Source organism: Schistocerca americana, chromosome X (assembly GCF_021461395.2).
Source record: "Schistocerca americana isolate TAMUIC-IGC-003095 chromosome X, iqSchAmer2.1, whole genome shotgun sequence".
NCBI lineage: Eukaryota > Metazoa > Arthropoda > Insecta > Orthoptera > Acrididae > Schistocerca > Schistocerca americana.
Window position 1 is genome coordinate 805299816 of NC_060130.1, and position 19690 is coordinate 805319505.

The following is a 19690-nucleotide window of genomic DNA, read 5'->3' on the forward strand; positions in this document are numbered from 1 at the left end:
AGAAAAGCAGCTGAGTATTCACTGGTAGTATTGAATATTGTCTGCCGTTATATGCGGCATTAAGCGGTCGACTACATTGACCATGAGAATGTGCATATAATACTACGAAAGACGTTGGATGTCAATTTGGGGGGTCCGCAGCTCGTGGTCGTGCGGTAGCGTTCTCGCTTCCCACGCCCGGGTTCCCGGGTTCGATTCCCGGCGGCGTCAGGGATTTTCTCTGCCTCGTGATGACTGGGTGTTGTGTGATGTCCTTAGGTTAGTTAGGTTTAAGTAGTTCTAAGTTCTAGGGGACTGATGACCATAGATGTTAAGTCCCATAGTGCTCAGAGCCATTTGAGCCATTTTTCAATTTGGGGGACAAGCTGCCACATAACACATTATAACTTCATATGTGTACATACTATAGGCGCATATGTAGATAATTAAGGCTGCAATAGTCTGTGAAAAGTAGAATGGTCACCACAATGCATTAGTGTTGTTCGTGTTTAGTGTTATAACCAGCTTGTAAGAGTATATAAGGGGTCTGAACAGTGTCCAGTGTTGAGTGATCACTCCGAAGGACACGGAGATGCCACGTAATGCCGTGGGAGTGTAATCAGCACCTGAAAGACTTTGAAAGGGGGTTCATTGTCAGTTTCCAGTTGCCTGGCTGGTCGGATCGTACAATATCCAGATTTGTGGGACATTCGGGTGTGACAGTGGTGCGATGTTGAACTGCATGGGAACGGGAGGGCTGGCAGACTCGTCGTAAAGATTCAGGTCGGCCACGTCTGACCACCAGAAAGGAGGACCACTATATTCTACATCGAGTACATCATAACGCCTTCACATCTGCGCCTGCCATCAGAGGTCAAGTAATGGACTCCCTGCAACATCTGTACAATTGAAACTTCCTGGCAGAATAAAACTGTGTATCGGACCGAGACTCGAACTCGAGACCTTTGCCTTTCGCGAGCAAGTGCTCTACCAACTGAACTACCCAAGCATGACTCACGACCCGTCCTCACAGCTTCAGTGCTGCCAGTATCTCGTCTCCTACCTTCCAAACTTCACAGAAGCTCTTCTGCGAACCTTGCAGAACTAGCACTCCTGGAAGAAAGGATATTGCGGAGACATGGCTTAGCCGCAGCCTGAGGGATGTTTCCAGAATGAGATTTTCACTCTGCAGCGGAGTGTGTGCTGATATGAAACTTCCTGGCAGATTGGTGGGAGAGTAGTAGGAGATATACTAAGGAATTACCGTCCCATGCGTACGGAGAAATTCTGCTGTTACGCAATTTGGTGGCATGAGAAAGCCGAATATCAATATTTAGGTGACGGGCAATTGCAGATCATCACTTACTCTTTTCATTTTATTCGATATGTCAGTGTTATCTTCTTCTTCTCATTCTCATTTCAGTTCCTACAAGTACATATTCACTAAGTCTCAGCAGCACAAAATTCCCTTTCTGAAGTTAAGGGTATCGTGAAGTTCATTGGATAATGGATAGTATCTTAAAAAAATGGCATTCTGCAGTTGTGCAGGTTAATGGAGTGTCGATATCTCGTCTAAAGGTCTCTCGTTCCTTCACAGAGTAAGCATTCTATCCATCACGTAATTCGTTTTGCACAATCAGAGACACATTACATGAAGCATTAAGTGGCCTGTCACAATTTAGAGGTTTCTTGCGAGCTGCAACACACTGTGTGTCATATAAAGCTCTCTTTCTTATTGGGTATAAGATCCGTCTGTTACGAAGAACACCGTTTTTCAAGTGACCCAAACATGTTTCTGCAACTCTGTGACATCATCAGTGGGTTTCCTTTATTCAATCTGTAAAATGCGAACATGTTTTAAGTGTTAATTAATGTGAGAAAACTAGACCTAAAGAAAGTTTTGTTTGTTTTTGTCAATAACTTATTTTTACATCATATTGTTATGCAGGACCACTTGTACTTTATCATGTACTGGTAGCTTGTCATCTGCAACCAAACGATGTTAATGTGAATTTTGTTGGTGAGTTAACACATCGATTTTTGTGGAGACGTAATTTTGATGTTTCGAGAATTTCGCACATATATTTGCAATTATGAGTACTTACCTATTGCCTTGGCAGATCCTTTTTCTTTTGCGTTCTGATGCGTTATTCAGAACCACACGGAAATGCTACACATGTTTTGCAGAATTTTGTTCGCAATGAACACTTTTCACTTAGCCAGAACACAGTGCAAACGTTGTTGTTGTGTGTCCCATCCCAGTCGGCATTCACTCGCTGCCATTTGAGTTTGGCGCCGAAGCAGAATTTTGTTTACTTCCTATCTCTTTCTTTCTGTATTTCTGTGTGTGTGTGTGTGTGTGTGTGTGTGTGTGTGTGTGTGTGTATGTGTGCGTGTGTGTGCTTTTTAGCTGTTTGTGTTGTCTTTTCTGTAAAGTTCTTTCATTGTGTTAAATGTTGTGCCTTTGCATAGTCTTTAATGTTTATAATTCCCGTCGAGAAAACACTGCTCTGCTAAACTTAAGGACGAGGTAGATAAAGTAACATAACGTGTTTACAACTTAATGGAAATGAATGAAAGTGAGGAAGCGTGTTGCCAGAAGTTCCCCAGTTGTTAACAGAAAGCTGCACGCGACGTGACTATAGCGTCAAATAGGGATTGGTCTGCAACACGACACAGATGAATGAACTGGAAAAGACAGTGTGTGTGTGTGTGTGTGTGTGTGTGTGTGTGTGTGTGTGTGTGTGTGTGTATGTGTGTGGTCGGAGACAACATTAGGATGGTTTCACACTGGGAAGAATCATAGAGAAACTGGAAGGATGATGTCTAATGTGTGTAGCCCAGGAGTTTGGTATTGCTCGCAGCATTGTTTACATCCATGGGGAGCGTTCCCGAACCACAGACACTGCTGTACGAAGCAGAGGAGGTGGTTGACCACGGTCAGTTACAGCAGCAGATGATTGCTAAATTGTACAACAGGCAAGGGAGAACCCACTGTAAACGGGAGCATTTGCAACCACATTTAACAGGACTGGAAGGCACACAATCTCACTCTCCACAGTGACAAGACGACTACATGGGGGTGGTGGCTTTGCCCGACGACCAGTACATCGGAGGCACCGTCTGTGATGGTGCCAAGAGCGTAGGGAAAGGACCAACGAGGAGTGGGATAGCGTGCGGATGAGAGCAGATTCAGTATGAGTAGTGATTCTGGACGTCCCGTCATATGGCCAGAGGTGGGAACACGTAATGCACCCAGGAACATTATCTAACACAATGGTTCTAGTGGTCCGGGTGTAATGGTGTGGGAAGCATAATCTTGCATGGGCGTACTGACCTCCAAATCTCCGAACACGGTACATTCAGTGGTCAACGTTATTTTGACACTGTACTTCTTCCATATGCCCGTCTTTTCAGCATTACATTCAGAACTGGCTTCATTTTTATGGATGACAATTCAATACTGCATCGAACAGCGCTGGTGGAATAGCTCTTCGAACGAGACGATATTCGGCGAATGGACTGACCGGCCCGTCCCCCCGGCTTAAATCCCATCGAGCACGTATGGGTTGCGTTCTGCAGACGTTACCACATGAACACCTCAAGAACTTTGTGATCCTAATGGGAGCTCAGATGGTTCAAATTGCTCTGAGCACTATGGGACTTTACATCTGAGGTCATCAGTCCCCTAGAACTTAGAACTACTTAAACCTAACTGACCTAAGGACATCACACACATCCATGCCCGAGGCAGGATTCGAACATGCAACCGTAGTGGTCGCGCGGTGCCAGGCTGAAGCTCCAAGAACCGCTCGGCCACCACAGCCGGCCCGAAAGGGAGCAGGTTGCAGAGTATGTACTGCCAGAATGAGATTTTCACTCTGCAGCGGGGTTTGCACTGATATGAAACTTCCTGGCAGATTAAAACTGTGTGCCGGACCGAGACTGGGAACTCGAGACCTTTGCCTTTCGCGGACAAGTGCTCTACCAACTGAGCTACCCAAGCACGACTCACGCCCCGTCCTCAAAGCTATACTTCTGCCCGTGTCTCGTCTCCCACCTTCCAAACTTTACAGAAGCTCTTCTGCGAACCTTGCAGAACTAGCACTCCTGAAAGAAAGGATATTGCGGAGACATGGCTTAGGCACGGCCTGGGGGATGTTCCCAGAATGAGATTTTCACTCTGCATCGGAGTGTGCGCTGATATGAAACTTCCTGGCAGATTAAAACTGTGTGCCAGACCGAGACTCGAACTCGGGACCTTTACCTTTCGCGGGCAAGTGCTCTACCAACTGAGCTACCCAAGCACTACCGCCGTTTGTAGCGATCACACACTCTATTAATAATATGTCCTGTCTTTTGTAATGTCCAGGAGACCGTCATAAATCGCGGTGACTCCAGTGTAATTATTGTCTTTGAATAAAAGTGTCATTTCTGTTCGTCCCATTGCTTGTTTCTTTCAGTTACCTGTCTGCCTACTTAGCTAAGTGGTCGTCAGTGCATCTGGCTGCCATGCAGTAGGTTGGATTCCCGGCCTCGTCGAAGATTTTCTCCGCTCGGGGACTGGGTCTTGTGTTGTCCTCGTCATTATTTCATCATCATCGACACGTAAGTCATCCAATGTGGCGTCAACTGAAAAGACTTACAATTGGTTCAAATGGCTCTGAGCACTATGGGACTCAACTGCTGAGGTCGTTAGTCCCCTAGAACTTAGAACTAGTTAAACCTAACTAACCTAAGGACATCACAAACATCCATGCCCGAGGCAGGATTCGAACCTGCGACCGTAGCGGTCTTGCGGTTCCAGACTGCAGCGCCTTTAACCGCACGGCCACTTCGGCCGGCTACTTACAATTAGGCCGCCGACTTCCCAGGTGGGGATTTCCAGTCATCAATGCCGTACCATCATTTCATTTAATTTTCAGTTATATGCCGTACTATATTGTAGCAATTCTTTCTTTGTATGGTTCAAGATTCATCGAACTTTGTTACTTGGCAGTGATACATCATGGCAAACTAACTTTTGTCCTTAAGTTTTGCACACAGGTGTATTTTTATATAAAGGAATGGGGACAGTGGTGTAATCCCGATTAACTGGGTAACTGAGGGTCGACTCATGGAAATAAAGTGTGGTGTCACCGCCAGACACCACACTTGCTAGGTGGTAACCTTTAAATCGGCCGCGGTCCGTTAGTACACGTCGGACTCGTGTGTCGCCACTATCAGTGATTGGAAACAGAGAGCCGCCACAGGGCAGGTGTAGTCTAGAGAGACTTCCTAGCACTCGCCCCAGTTGTACAGCCGACTTTGGTAGCGATCGTTCACTGTCTACATACGGCCGCGGTCCGTTAGTATACGTCTGACTCGCGTGTCGCCACTATCAGTGATTGAAAACCGAGAGCCGCCACAGGGCAGGTCTAGTTTAGAGAGACTTCCTAGCTTTTGCCCCAGTTGTACAGCCGACTTTGCTAGCGATCGTTCAGGTTCGAATCTACATACGCTCAATTTAGCATAGCCTTCAGCTACGTCATTTGCAACGACCTAGCAAGGTGCCATATTCTTCAAGAATGTATTCTGAACAGATAATATTGTGAATCATGTACCGTCAAGAGCGACGTCCATCATTAATGGATTAAAGTTAAGTTTCAAACTAATTATGTCCAATTTCTGAATTCTCATTCCTTGTCATGTTTCAGACCTCACGTCAGCATAATTCTTCCCTCCTCACGCCAGCCTGCGTGAGCTAAAACGCGTGCATTTCGGCCTCCTCTAATAACACGGTGTTGGCTCTTCTGCCAACTACAACAGAAAGTTTAACACAACTCATGTTAACGGTGGTCGTTGTAGCATGCCAGGAACTTAGGATTACTGAGAACTAGCGGTGCTGACCAACCCCTAGGTTGAGAGCTTCGGGTTCTCCAGACCAATACCCAGCCAACAGTAGCCGAGTTGCTTGTGGTTCTCGTCATTTAACACGACCTAGGGGAATGTGTAGCTTATTAAACGCTACTGACCTGGCGTTTCGTTTCGATGACTTCGATGTATTCGTGTAGAAGGTAGTATCGTGTTTGTTGGTGATACTTAGAGAGAGACGTGAGAAGATGATACCTGATAACAGCACATATTCTACTCCCACCGAACTTAACGTTCCCATCTGATAAGCAATGTCCATTCCATCTCTATATCAAATACTGAGAAAGATCTGACTTGAACTTTGCTGCGTAGTCTGGGGCCCAAAAATGTTACACAGTTACGCTCCTCATCCTGCCACCCAAACAATGTAATAAAAAATTATTCCAAAACATGAACACCTTGCCTCATGGTCGGACGCCACTGTATTACATGCTGTCACTTTGGCTGCGGCAGGAAATAAGATTAGTGCTCAGTGACGACGGAGTATACCGCTGGATAATACTGGACTGACTCATATCACTATACTATATTGTTTAATTTTCCTGTCACCATTTTGTTCTTGTTTTATTGTACTGGACATGTGTGCTTGGGATGAAGGTTCGCGTCTTCCTCGCCGGTAAGGTGAGCTACTGATGTGGTCTCAAGCTCGTGCTTGTCGGCAGAAGGAGGTCAGTGTATATCATTAGGAGGGGCGAGCATCTCCGGGGAGATGGGCAATTTTTGCGGAAATTGGTGGAGCCAGCACGTGTCCTCACTCAGGGCAGAGGATGCCGTGCCGCCACTGCCGTCCCTAGCATAATTAAGCATAACATTTTTGCGTTTTTATACGAACATCAAAGAACGGGACGCTATGACAACACCCGACCAGTGTGGCAAAGTCGGCTGCTTTCGCTCCAAAATGTTTGTGTATTCTATCGAATGAGTCGTTCCTGCAGCCGTAATTAGCGCGAAGACGCCAACCAGTCGAGGAGACACTGATCCAGGCCAGTACCAATCTGCTCCATGGAGAGTTTTTTTTTTTTTTTTTTAAGGTTGGCACTTAGGATTTTGAACAACATTCGGGGAAATTCATCTCCCGGAGGAGATCTTGTTGTGTTGTCTCCATACAGTCTTTCAGAGCATTTGGTGCCTCCCCCCAGTGTTAGTGCCATTTTATAGTTTAATTTGAGTTTTCAGGAAGTTAATTTTATGTGGATTTTATGTAAATTTTATGTGAATTATGTTATTCATTAAAAGCGACGTTCAAGAAAAACACTCTGTTTAAAAGATGCACCAAATCCACATTTTTGAAGATACGGCAATGAAATTCTGTACCATGCTTTACATGAAGTATACACATTTACTATCAAGTTGCCTGGATTATAAATATTTAACTTTTTTACGGAATTCAAAAATTTTATTTTCAAAAAATAATGTATATAGTCTAGTTTTTTCTCAGAAACTATTCAAGAGATTTCTACAAACTTTCCTCTGTTTCATCTCTTTGCATATAGTAAGTTTCTCTCATGAGGTTCTTTGAATGTATCGAATAGGAGAATTTTAATAATTTTTAATTATAATTATATAAGTATAATACAAAATTTATGCTAAATTTCAAGCACTTTGCCCCATATCACAGCTTACACTCATAATTTCAAAGTTTACCCTTGAGCAAATATTTATTTGGTTTATAGAAATAAGTATGCAAAATTTCATAAATCTAGCCCCAATAGATCTGAGAAAAAGGAACATAAACCTTAAAAACATAATTTTCAGGGAGTCAGTTTAAAGTTCTGCCTACCGGTTTTCTTATATCACCTCTTCAGCTCTTCAGAAGGCCCCTGATTTCTACTCAGGCTCCTCTTTTCAGTCAAGGATTCTCTCCTCGTTTCTTGTTTTCTGCCTTCTTTCCTTCACGAGATCTTCAGCTGACTTTTCAACTGCAGAGAGGTCCTGTAAATCAATTTTTCTCAATTTTATCTACAACTTTAGTTTCTAAGACACGGAACAGAGTCACAGTTGATCTGTAAAGCCGAAGAGTATATATCACAGCCTTCTAGATGTATCCACTGCAAATTTGCTTGACAGTAATCCACGGAACCGTTGTTCATCGAACTGATATTGAAATGTTGCCTCAAAAAGTGGGCTTTTCTGGAAGGTCGAGTCATACATTTAATTATTTTTCAGGCACTTCGGATGGGATTTCATCATTGAAACGTTGGGAACTTATCCTCCATGAGCTCCACTAATAAATAAAAAATAAATTGAAAATTGGCAGTTTCATGAACGTTCCCCTTAAGAAATATTAATAGCTGTTACTCTCAGTTTTGGCTTAGGTTTCAAGATTATTTAAAAATTCAGAGAAGGGAAAGAGCGTTGCACTCTCTTGTCTTATGGGGTTATAGATTCATTTCCTGGCCATATAGAGTTGTGTCGATTTCTCCTTTGCCTATAACTTTGGGTTGCTTCATGGTATTACAGCTAACGACCTTGCAGTAAACAATAAGCCACAACTTTCAAAGGCAGGAAATCAGATATGTCCTTTGAAAGGGACCATGCGACATTCACCTTAATCACATTAAGGAAACATCTGAGAACCTAACTCTTGATAGAAGTGTAGAGATTTGAACCCTACCCCAGCTGAATATGGTTACATTGCTTTAATGACTGATTCACCTCGCTAGGTAAGACAGCGGAGGCGGTAAACTAAAATAGTGCTCCGTCATCAACTATCTCAGTGTATATAAGAGTATCATAGTGAACGGAAAGATCTGAAACCATATACAATAATACGACAGGGGTCTTCCTACGACAGGCTGTGAGTTTTAAGGGTACTCTAAGTAGTGACCTACAGATTAACACTACTGGCCATTAAAACTGCTACACCACGAAGATGACGTCCTACCGACGCGATATTTAACCGACAGGAAGAAGATGCTGTGATATGCAAATGATTAGCTTTTCAGAACATTCACACAAGGTTGGCGCCGATGGCGACACCGACAACGTGCTGATATGAGGAAGGTTTCCAACCGATTTCTCATACACAAACAGCAGTTGACCGGCGTTGCCTGGTGAAACATGGTTGTGATGCCTCGTCTAAGGAGGAGAAATGCGTACCATCAAGTTTCCGACTATGATAAAGGTCGGATTGTAGCCTATCGTGATTGCGGTTTATCGTATCGCGACATTGCTGCTTGCGTTGGTCGAGATCCAATGACTGTTAGCCGAATATGGAATCGGTGGGTTCAGGAGGGTAATAAGGAACGCTGTGCTGGATCCCAACGGCCTCGTATCACTAGCAGTCGAAATGACAGGCATCTTATCCGCATGGCTGTAACGGATCGTACAGCCACGTCTCGATCCCTGAATCAACACATGGGGACGTTCGCAAGACAACAACCATCTGCACGAACAGTTCGACGACGTTTGCAGCAACATGGGCTATCAGCTCGGAGACCATGGCTGCAAATACCCTTGACGCTGCATCACAGACAGGAGCGCCTGCGATTGTGTACTCAACGACGAACCTGGGTGCACGAATGGCGAAACGTCACTTTTTCGGATGAATCCAGGTTCTATTTACAGCATCATGATGGTCGCATCCGTGTTTGGCGACATTGCGGTGAACGCACATTGGAAGCGTGTATTCGTCATCGCCATCCTGGCGTATCACCCGGCGTGATGGTATGGGGTGCCATTGGTTACACGACTCGGTCACCTCTTGTTCGCATTGACGTCACTTTGAACAGTGGACGTTAGATTTCAGATGTGTTACGACCCGTGGCTCTATCCTTCATTCGATCCCTGCGAAACCCTACATTTCAGCAGGATAATGCACGACCTCATGTTGCAGGTCCCGAACGGGCCTTTCTGGAGACAGAAAATGTTTGACTGCCGCCCTGGCCAGCACATTCTCCACATCTCTCACCAATTGAAAACGTCTGGTCAATTGTGACCGACCAACGGGCTCGTCAGAATACGGCAGTCACTACTCTTCATGAACTGTGGTATCGTGTTGAAGCTGCATGGGCAGCTGTACGTGTACACGCCATCCAAGCTCTGTTTGACTCAATGCACAGGCGTATCAAGGCCGTTATTACGTCCAGAGGTGGTTGTTCTGGGTACTGATATATCATGATCTATGCACCCAAATTGCCTGAAAAGGTAATCACTTGTCAGTTCTAGTATAATATATTTGTCCAATGAATACCCGTTTATTATCTGCATTTCTTCTTGGTGTAGCAATTTTAGTGGCCAGCAGTGTATTTTCAGTGAAAAGAACTTTAAGTCGAAGAGGGAAACTTGTTTTACTGTCAGATCAATCACATTTCCGTCGATTTGAAGAAGGCATACTTCGCCATGATCATCATAGATTTCACGTACTGTTCTAGCAGACTGCCATATTGCAGAACTTGAAAGCTAATCTGCAGTCAGTTGTGCCGTGCTTTTCTTTTTTTTCACAAAGATTAGTTGCCCTGTAATGTAAGTGGAAAATTTTTGTGCATATAGGACTGGAATTGTGATAACGTAGACAAGGAACGCTTAGGAGCAATAGGAAATTTTGAATTGTGCTGCTGAATCCCATCTCGAACACGTTCAAAACCTCTAAGATCGCCACTCAATCTGGCTATCTGCGGCGGTTGTTGTGGTAAGAAACGTTGCACGCTACGAAAAACGTTGCGTTTTACAATTAGGACTTTCATTTCGACTGCATATTTCAGACGATCGGTCTGTTCAAACAAGAATGTCTCGAGTCCCACACTTCGTTTCCATTAGGTTTCAATGTCTGCAAATGAGAAAGCGAAATGAGGGCAGATGACCAATGTCAGAACCACAAAGCATGTACGATCTCGAATTGAAGTCGTTTCCGTGTAAGATTAGAAGAGTGTTGGCCATGGAGAAATACACTGATAATGAAGTAACATGTAAACTTACGACGATTATGAGCTACTACATAACTAATGCTAGTATGAACCAGTTCTAAGATAATGTACCGCTTTGTGTGATAAGAGCTAATTAGTCCTACTGTAGCAGAAATCTGTCATGTAATTAGTTGTTTTAACTGGCAACACAAACGGAAGCACATAATAATTCTGTTGAGATAGGCGCACAGTAATTTGTAGTTGAGTTACGTCAGAATTAATTCTCTACTTTCTCATTGCGTTATGAAGCGATCAAGTACCCCAAAGATATACCTCTGGCTGCAGTTCAGAAACCAACCACTTCACTGCGAATGTGCTTTTATTAAGTTCAGACATATTTTTGCTGTAGGTCTCCTTTTAAATTACACTCAGCTCTACAGGTCTACAGTCATGAGCCTCTAGAAACCTTGAGATTATTGTCATCAAGTCTCAGTATAGAACTACCAAGGCTTCACAAAGATTCGACGTATTACACATTTCAACGAGTTCACGAACTGTGAGGCTGTTGCTTTCCATTAACAACACTGCCACTGATAACACTGTTCTCGTTATAGTCTTAATTATGGAGAGAAAGAGAGCGAAAAATAAAAATCATTTCAGGAAAGGAGGCAGTTTTCTTTTCGGAAAATGCTACAACCTACTCTATCACCTACTTCACCTCTGTCACAGATATAGAGGTACATCTTATTATAGGTCTACAATGCCATTGGTTCTCAAGACGCTGAATGGTTCGTTGGTTGTTACAGTGCTTCGTATTTAGCGGAATGTTAGTAGATACTCGACACCTTTCATGAAAGTACCTTTTTAGCATTTAAAAGATGAAGTGCGATAAAAACAGATCTAAATACGAGATTAGAACAGAAAACAATTATTATGTATGTGTTGAGACTGTTTACGATGATATGCAGCCATGTAATGATGATGAATGGCAGGATGGATGGGTGCTACGGGAAGGAAGTAATATGGGCACAATATTATGAGGCATTTGATACTGGCGTTGTGGGAGGGTTGGAATTAGATGTGTGATGCGTGTGTTTTCATGGATCGATATTAGGCAGTGGGAGGCGACCGCCTTCGTTAAACAGTGATTTAAGGAGAGGATGAGAAAGTTAGGGCACGGTTTCCTAGATCAGGAAACGTAAGTCGGTTAAAGTTAAATTAGGGTACGTTGTGGAGTGTGTGGCAGTGACAAGTAGGCGGTATATACACTGCCTGATAAAAAAAAAATGAAGCAACCAGAAGACATCAGAGCAACTTCGTACACATACACTCCGTCGACGTGCACGTAAATAATGAGAGTTATAATTCTCTGTTATTGCTAGGACAGCCACCAGAGTGCATTGTAACAAGCTGACTGTTGTTACCAGGCCTGTAGGGTATATAACGAGCGTGAACAGCGTGAGATGTTGAGTGATCAGTCTGAAGAGCACGGAGATGCCGTGCACTCGTATGATGCCACGTTATCAGCACCTGACATAATGTGAAATGGGCCTCATTACGTGTCTCTATTTGATCGGACGGTCGCATTGTGCACTATCCAGATTTGTGGGGCATTCAGATGTGATGGTGGTCCGATGGTGGACTGCATGGGCACTTGGAGGCAGGCATACCCGTCGTCAAGTTCCGGCCGACCACATCTGACCATCACGAGGGAGGATAGCCATATTGTGCACCAAGTACGTCGTAACCCCTTCAAATTTGCCCCTGCCTCTCTACAACGGTCTGTGCCATCCCAAACCTTATGTCGAAGATTAGCAGCATCCAGACTAGAGAAGTACCGACCCATACGTAGGCTGCCGTTAACCTAAAACACAAACTGCTGCGTTTGAAGTCATGCCGTGACTGGGAAGCATGGACTGCTGATAAATAGTGACTCATGGTGTTTAGCGATGAATCACGGGTGTGCACTATCCCGTGTAACCTTCGTTGGCGAGCATGGTGGTGACCTGGGGGGCAGGTCCCATTCTTCCAATGTTTTGTAGAGATACAGCGGTGTTACTCTTGGGGTCATGGTGTGGGAAGCCATCGAGCATGACTTCACGGTTGGTAGTGATTGAGAGAACGCTATCAGCAAAACTGTATATCATGTACATAATGTGTCCTCATATGTTACCGATCATATGATAGTATCGTGGTGCTGTTCAACAGTACAGTACCAGTTCACTCAAAGCATTTGTCTCTAGCGACCGTCTGACTTACACCCGTGACTAGCAAGATCCACAGATCTGTCCTCGATAAAACATCTATGGTTCCACCTAATAATTCCGACCGAGTGCCAGCATCCAGGATATCAAGAACCAGTTGCAACAGTTGTGGGCCAGCTTGCTTCAGGAGAGGATACAACGACCTTAATGACACCCAACCAGCAGAGTCAGTGCATGCATTCAGTACAACATTGTGATAAGGGGGTCATACTGCCAAGTTATTTGTAAATTTGACTCGATTTTGTTATCACTTAAGTAGCATCGCATCTCCTTACCCCAACCCGTGAAGTTATATTTCGTTTCCTGCTCCCCATCTGGGTGCTTCTTTGTCTAGAAGCGGCACAGTAGGAGCCGAAGCTCTGTAAGAAGTAGGAAGACGATGGAATTTCAGTTTTTTGTTTTGTTTGCTGGCTGTAGAGGTGCTTTCCAAAAGTACTGGAAAGGTAAGAGAAATGCCTTTAGCTCTCATACTCAATGAAGGTATAAACCTAACCTACACCTCCTAGTGATGAGGAGCGGGCAACGTTTCAGGTGGACAACGTAGGTGGGAACTGAACGTCTTCCAGAATAAGGCATCGACCTGTACCAAGTACCACCGGTCTCCTTTGACGGCTGAGAGTGGATAAATGTAGGACACGCCCTGGCCGTGGGATAGGAACCTATTCCTGAAGGCGGTTGTGCCACCAATGTCAGCGGCATGGAGATGTGGAAAGCAATGGGAAACTACCACATTAAAGAACAAGTTGGTTATCCCATGGTAGAATCTAATGGTGAATTAATAACATTTATTTTTCAGACTTTCTGATCATGGGTTTTGGAGCCCAAGGTCCGTCAGGAGAAGGTCGTCAATCCAAAGAATCCTCGCAGAGGAAGAAAAAGAGAGAGAGAGAGAGAGCGAGAGACAGAGAGAGAGAGGAAAAGTTCGTATTGCCACATAGAATGTCGGAAAACTTTTAAATCTGGAAAACTTGAGGAAGTCAAAAGACTATGATAAAGTGTCAACTGTATATTCTAGGATTGTGTGAGACAAGTGGGCTGGAAACGGTGCCTTTAAATCTGAAGATTTCAGAATAATTTGTAGTGGAAACCAACAGTCAGGCAAGAATGGAGTACCTATTGTATTAAAAAAAAATTGATGCATAATGTAACGAACATCTACTATGTGAGTGACAAGATGTTACTGATAAGAGTTAAAAGCTAGCTTAGTTGACATAATAATTCAAGTATAGTTACCAACATCAAGTAGTAACGATGTAGAAACTAAAAAAATTACGACTCGGTCGAAGAGTTAATGGAAACCTTAACCACGTAAGACAGCGTTATTCTCAAGGAAAATTTTAATGTGTTAGTAGGTATAGAAGACGTCGACAAATGTGCTGGTGGGCTCGGATTGGGAAGAATGAGTTCAAGTGGAGAGAAATTATTAGAATTTTGTGAACCACATGAGAGGGTTATAGCAAACACACATTATGAAGGTCCAAAGAGAGAGACATCTGGTGGTAGTGTGAGATGTATGACATTATATAATACTAGAGCAGTGCTACTGGAACTAACTGAACTGTAGTCGTGTTGTCCAGATGTTAACAGAGATAGTGTAATATCAGATTTCAGAAACACCAGCTCAAATATCCAAAGAAATGGACACTATACATTGAAGGATGCGGAGATTGGTCAGGGATTCAAACATGAAACAGTGGAATCAGACAGGAAAGAATGCAGCTGAGATATAAAGACAAATACACGATTTTTCATTTCGGAACAACGTTCTAAAAATGTGGGGAGACGTTCCTTGCACCAAAACAAGAAAAAAATGTCCGGTAAACATGGGATCTAAAATGTATGTTTTATGAGCTATGAGTTCATCATCGATACTGTGAACCATAGCTCTTCTACTGCAAGCTCTTTGCTTTCCATACTTTGGGAGGAGGTAATATGGACATAAAGAAGAAAAAAAATGTCCAGTTAACATGGCCTCTAAAATGCATACCTTAAGTGTTACGAGCGCTGTTCATCTTCACTACAGTGAAATACATCTCTTCTACTGATCAAGTCTTCATAGTTCTTAAGGTATGTATTTTGGAGCCCGTGTTCACTGGATTTTTTTTTTCTTGATTTTATGTGCGGAAGCTGGGTCCAAATTTTTCAAATGTCATTTTCAGACACCCTGTACAACAAACGAAACCCCAGACGTATTAGACAAAAGGAAGTTACAGCTTAGGAAGACTTGTACGATCCCAAAATTATTGGAGTTTATTGGCGAAAGGAACAGCCTAAAACAAAAACAAAAAAAAACCCTATCAGTATAAAGCAATAAAAAACAAGATAGCAATACTGTGATGTTTAGAGAAAAAATTGCCGGAAAAATTAGTAAAGAAACAGAAGACTATATTAAATGTGGCAAACAGAATGAACCTTACTCAAATATTAAATAGTTGCAACACAGGAATAGAGCCAAGAGCAACAGACTGAGAGTTAAAATGGGGAACTGCTATTTGACGTACAAGATGTAAGTGACACGTGAAAAGAGTATGCATCTATGTCTGAAGGACACTGCATTAGACTATACAGACACTGAAAAATACAAAGACTGCAAATGCTGACATACGAATAGGCAGTAAGCAGCTCCAGAAAGTAACCGAATTAAGCAACCTGGGTAGCATTGTGAAGGAAAACAATAGATGTCTCAAGGAAATCAAGATAAGAATAACACTGACCAAGACTGCCTCCCAAAATAAGAAGAATCTTCTACTGAACAAGCTCGTCAGCTTCTACACTAAGGAAAGATCTGTAAAGACCTTTGTGTGGACTGGCCTGACATATGGGTATGAAACCTGGACGTTAGCATAGCAGGAGAAAGATCGTCTTCAAGTTGCGGTAATGTGCTACTGGAGAAGAATTACAGGGACTAGATGGACTGATGGAAAAACGAACAGGAAATAGGAGAGAAGAAAGATAACTGAAAGTTATAGGCCAACGCAAAGAAAAGCTCGCTGCACACTTAATCAGCGAGGCTATTCTTCTTCAAAAGCTTAGAACACAAGATCATAGGGAAGAAAATGACGGAACGACCGAGAAGACCCTATTAAAAAAAAAATTAATGAGATATGATGTTGACCATACATGAAGATGAATAGGACTGCTGAAGAGAGGAAGCTGTGGTTGTAGAGACAAGACTCAGCATTTTGAAATAAGAATATCGTAAAGGTTTACCGGAGACGTCTCTCTAATTTTTGGAGGGATGGGAACTAGATTAGGTGTAAAGGTTGCAGAAGGCAAGGCGCGAGGTAAGATCTTCAGAAAGTAAGGAAGGAAGAATAGGGTTTAACTTCCCCGTCAACAACGGAATCATTAGAAACAGTGTAAATGATCGGATTCGACAAAGAGCAGAAGGAAGTTGACTGTGTTCATTTCCCGGAAAAATCCAGACATTTGTCGTGAACAATTTAAAGTTATCAGAGGTGTATTACGTTTGGGTGGCAGAACTGAACTCCGCTATTTCCTAAAGCACACACACACAAAATGACGTACCACGAAGGAATTATCCGAATGGAATGGAAATCGGTAGAAGTGATGTAAAGACAAATAAATGATAACAATTTCACAAAAATTGGATGATTTGCTGAAGAGAAAGAGCTTCACAAACTGAGCAAGTCAGTAACGCGTTAGTTCGCCTCTGGGCCTTATGTAGGCAATTTATAGACTTAGCACTCCATCTGCAGGCCTAAATTGGCCAATCGGGACCATCCGACCGCCGTGTCATCCTCAACTGAGCATGCAGGTAGGAGGGGCGTGTGATCAGCACACCACTCTCCCAGTCGTTATGATAGTTTTCTGCGACCGTAGCCGCTACTATTCGGTCGAGTAGCTCCTCAATTGGCATCACGAGGCTGAGTGCACCCCGAAAAATGGCAACAGTGCATGGCGGCCCGGATGGTCACCCATCCAAGCGCCGGCAAAGCCCGACAGAGCTTAACTTCGGTGATCTGACGGGAACCGCTGTATCCACTGCGGCAAGGCCGTTGCCAATTAATAGACTTGACATTGATTAATAGAGTTGTTGGTTGTCCTCCTGAGGGATATCGTGCCAAATTCAGTCCAGCTGGCACTTTAGACATCAAAACCCGGAGCTAATTGAAGGGACCTGCCCATGTGCTCCAAACGTTCTCAATTAGGAGATCCGAGGATCTTTCTGGGTTAGACATTGTTTGGCCAACACGAAGGCAAGTATCATCAACTCTCGGCACGTGCAGGAGGACATGATCTTGCTTAAATGTAAGTCCAGGAGGGTTTGCCATAAAGGGCAACAAAACACGCTGAATATCGTCGACGTACCTCTGAGCTGTAAGAGTGCCGCTGATGATGACCAAAGGAGTCCTGCTATGCAAAGAAAAGGTAACCCAGACCATCACGTGAGGCTGTCGGGCCGTATGGCGTGCGAGAGTCAGGTTGGTATCCTACTGCTGTCTGGGATGTCTCCATATACGTCTTCGCTGGTTATTGTGGGGTGAGTTCGAGGCGGGAATCATCACTGAAGACAATTATTCTTCAGTCAATGAGATTCCAGGCGGAAGACGTGTGTGGAGACGCCCCAGACAGAGGTGCGATACCAACCTGACTGTCGCGCTGCCATACAGACCAACAACCAGGAGTGATAGTCTCCGGTGCCATTTCTTTTCATAGCAGAACTTCTTTGGTTGTCTTCCTTGGTACCCTTATAGCATAGCGGTTCGTCGACATTATTCTACACCCAGTTTTGTAGGCCTTCACGCAAACCATCCTGGAATTACATTTGAGCAAGGTAATGAGCTTCCGCACGCGGCGAGAGTTTCTGCTGCTTGCCCTAGTGCTTGCCAAACCCAACCTTGACCATCAAGGTTCCCGCATCTCTCACCAACTGGGAGCGTTTGGAGCATTATGGGCAGGATACTCCAATCAACTCGGCGTTTAGATGACCTAACGCACCAACTGGACAGAGTTTGGTACGATATGCCTCAAAATGACATCCAACAACTCTATCAACCAATGCCAATCCGAACAACCGCTTGTATAAGTGCTAGAGGCAGAACACCGCTTTGTTGACTTGCTCAGTTTGTGAGTCTCTTTATCTTGAATAAATAATCCAGTTTTTCTGATATTCTAATCATTTTTTTGTCTGTACATGTACATCACGCCTACCGATTTCCGTCTCATTCGGAAAATTCCTTCGTGGTGCGTCTTTTTTTGTGTTCGAGTGTACATTCAAATATTTCTAGGGAGTGCTAAAATTTGGGAGGGTTCAAAGCATGCTGATAACTGCAAGGCTATCTAATAAAGCATATGTAGTTTTGGATCATGATTTAGGATGACATGCCTTCTATTGTACGACTGCATGCCAGCTAGTAGGTAAAGTCGCACTGGAAGGGTCATAAAATCAGTTGTCTACTTGACAAACTCGGCGCTGCATCCACGCTAATTGCCATCGATGTTTTAAGTATTTACTATTAATTCCAGGTCACCAATATCAAATTCTTATGCACTCAATTATAGCGATACTTAGGCAGTTTGCAAACACATTTTCGTGGACAATCTCCTAATAACAATCATCTTTAGACAACATGAATAGTATTTTGTAAGCATTTAACATATTTACAGAGGTGCGTGAAAGTTTCATTGCAATTGGACAACATGTGGCGGATGTTGTTGTTGTTGTGGTCTTCAGTCCTGAGACTGGTTTGATGCAGCTCTCCATGCTACTCTATCCTGTGCAAGCTTTTTCATCTCCCAGTACCTACTGCAACCTACATCCTTCTGGATCTGCTTAGTGTATTCATCTCTTGGTCTCCCTCTACGATTTTTACCCTCCACGCTGCCCTCCAATACTAAATTGGTGATCCCTTGATGCCTCAGAACATGTCCTACCAACCGATCCCTTCTTCTGGTCAAGTTGTGCCACAAACTTCTCTTCTCCCCAATCCTATTCAATACTTCCTCATTAGTTATGTGATCTACCCATCTAATCTTCAGCATTCTTCTGTAGCACCACATTTCGAAAGCTTCTATTCTCTTCTTGTCTAAACTATTTATCGTCCATGTTTCACTTCCATACATGGCTACACTCCATACGAATACTTTCAGAAATGACTTCCTGACACTTAAATCAATACTCGATGTTAACAAATTTCTCTTCTTCAGAAACGCTTTCCTTGCCATTGCCAGCCTACATTTTATATCCTCTCTACTTCGACCATCATCAGTTATTTTGCTCCCCAAATAGCAAAACTCCTTTACTACTTTAAGTGCCTCATTTCCTAATCTAATTCCCTCAGCATCACCCGACTTTATTAGACTACATTCCATTATCCTTGTTTTGCTTTTGTTGATGTTCATCTTATATCCTCCTTTCAAGACACTGTCCATTCCATTCAACTGCTCTTGCAAGTCCTTTGCTGTCTCTGACAGAATTACAATGTCATCGGCGAACCTCAAAGTTTTTATTTCTTCTCCATGAATTTTAATACCTACTCCGAATTTTTCTTTTGTTTCCTTTACTGCTTGCTCAATATACAGATTGAACAACATCGGGGAGAGGCTACAACCCTGTCTTACTCCCTTCCCAACCACTGCTTCCATTTCATGTCCCTCGACTCTTATAACTGCCATCTGGTTTCTGTAGAAATTGTAAATAGCCTTTCGCTCCCTGTATTTTACCCC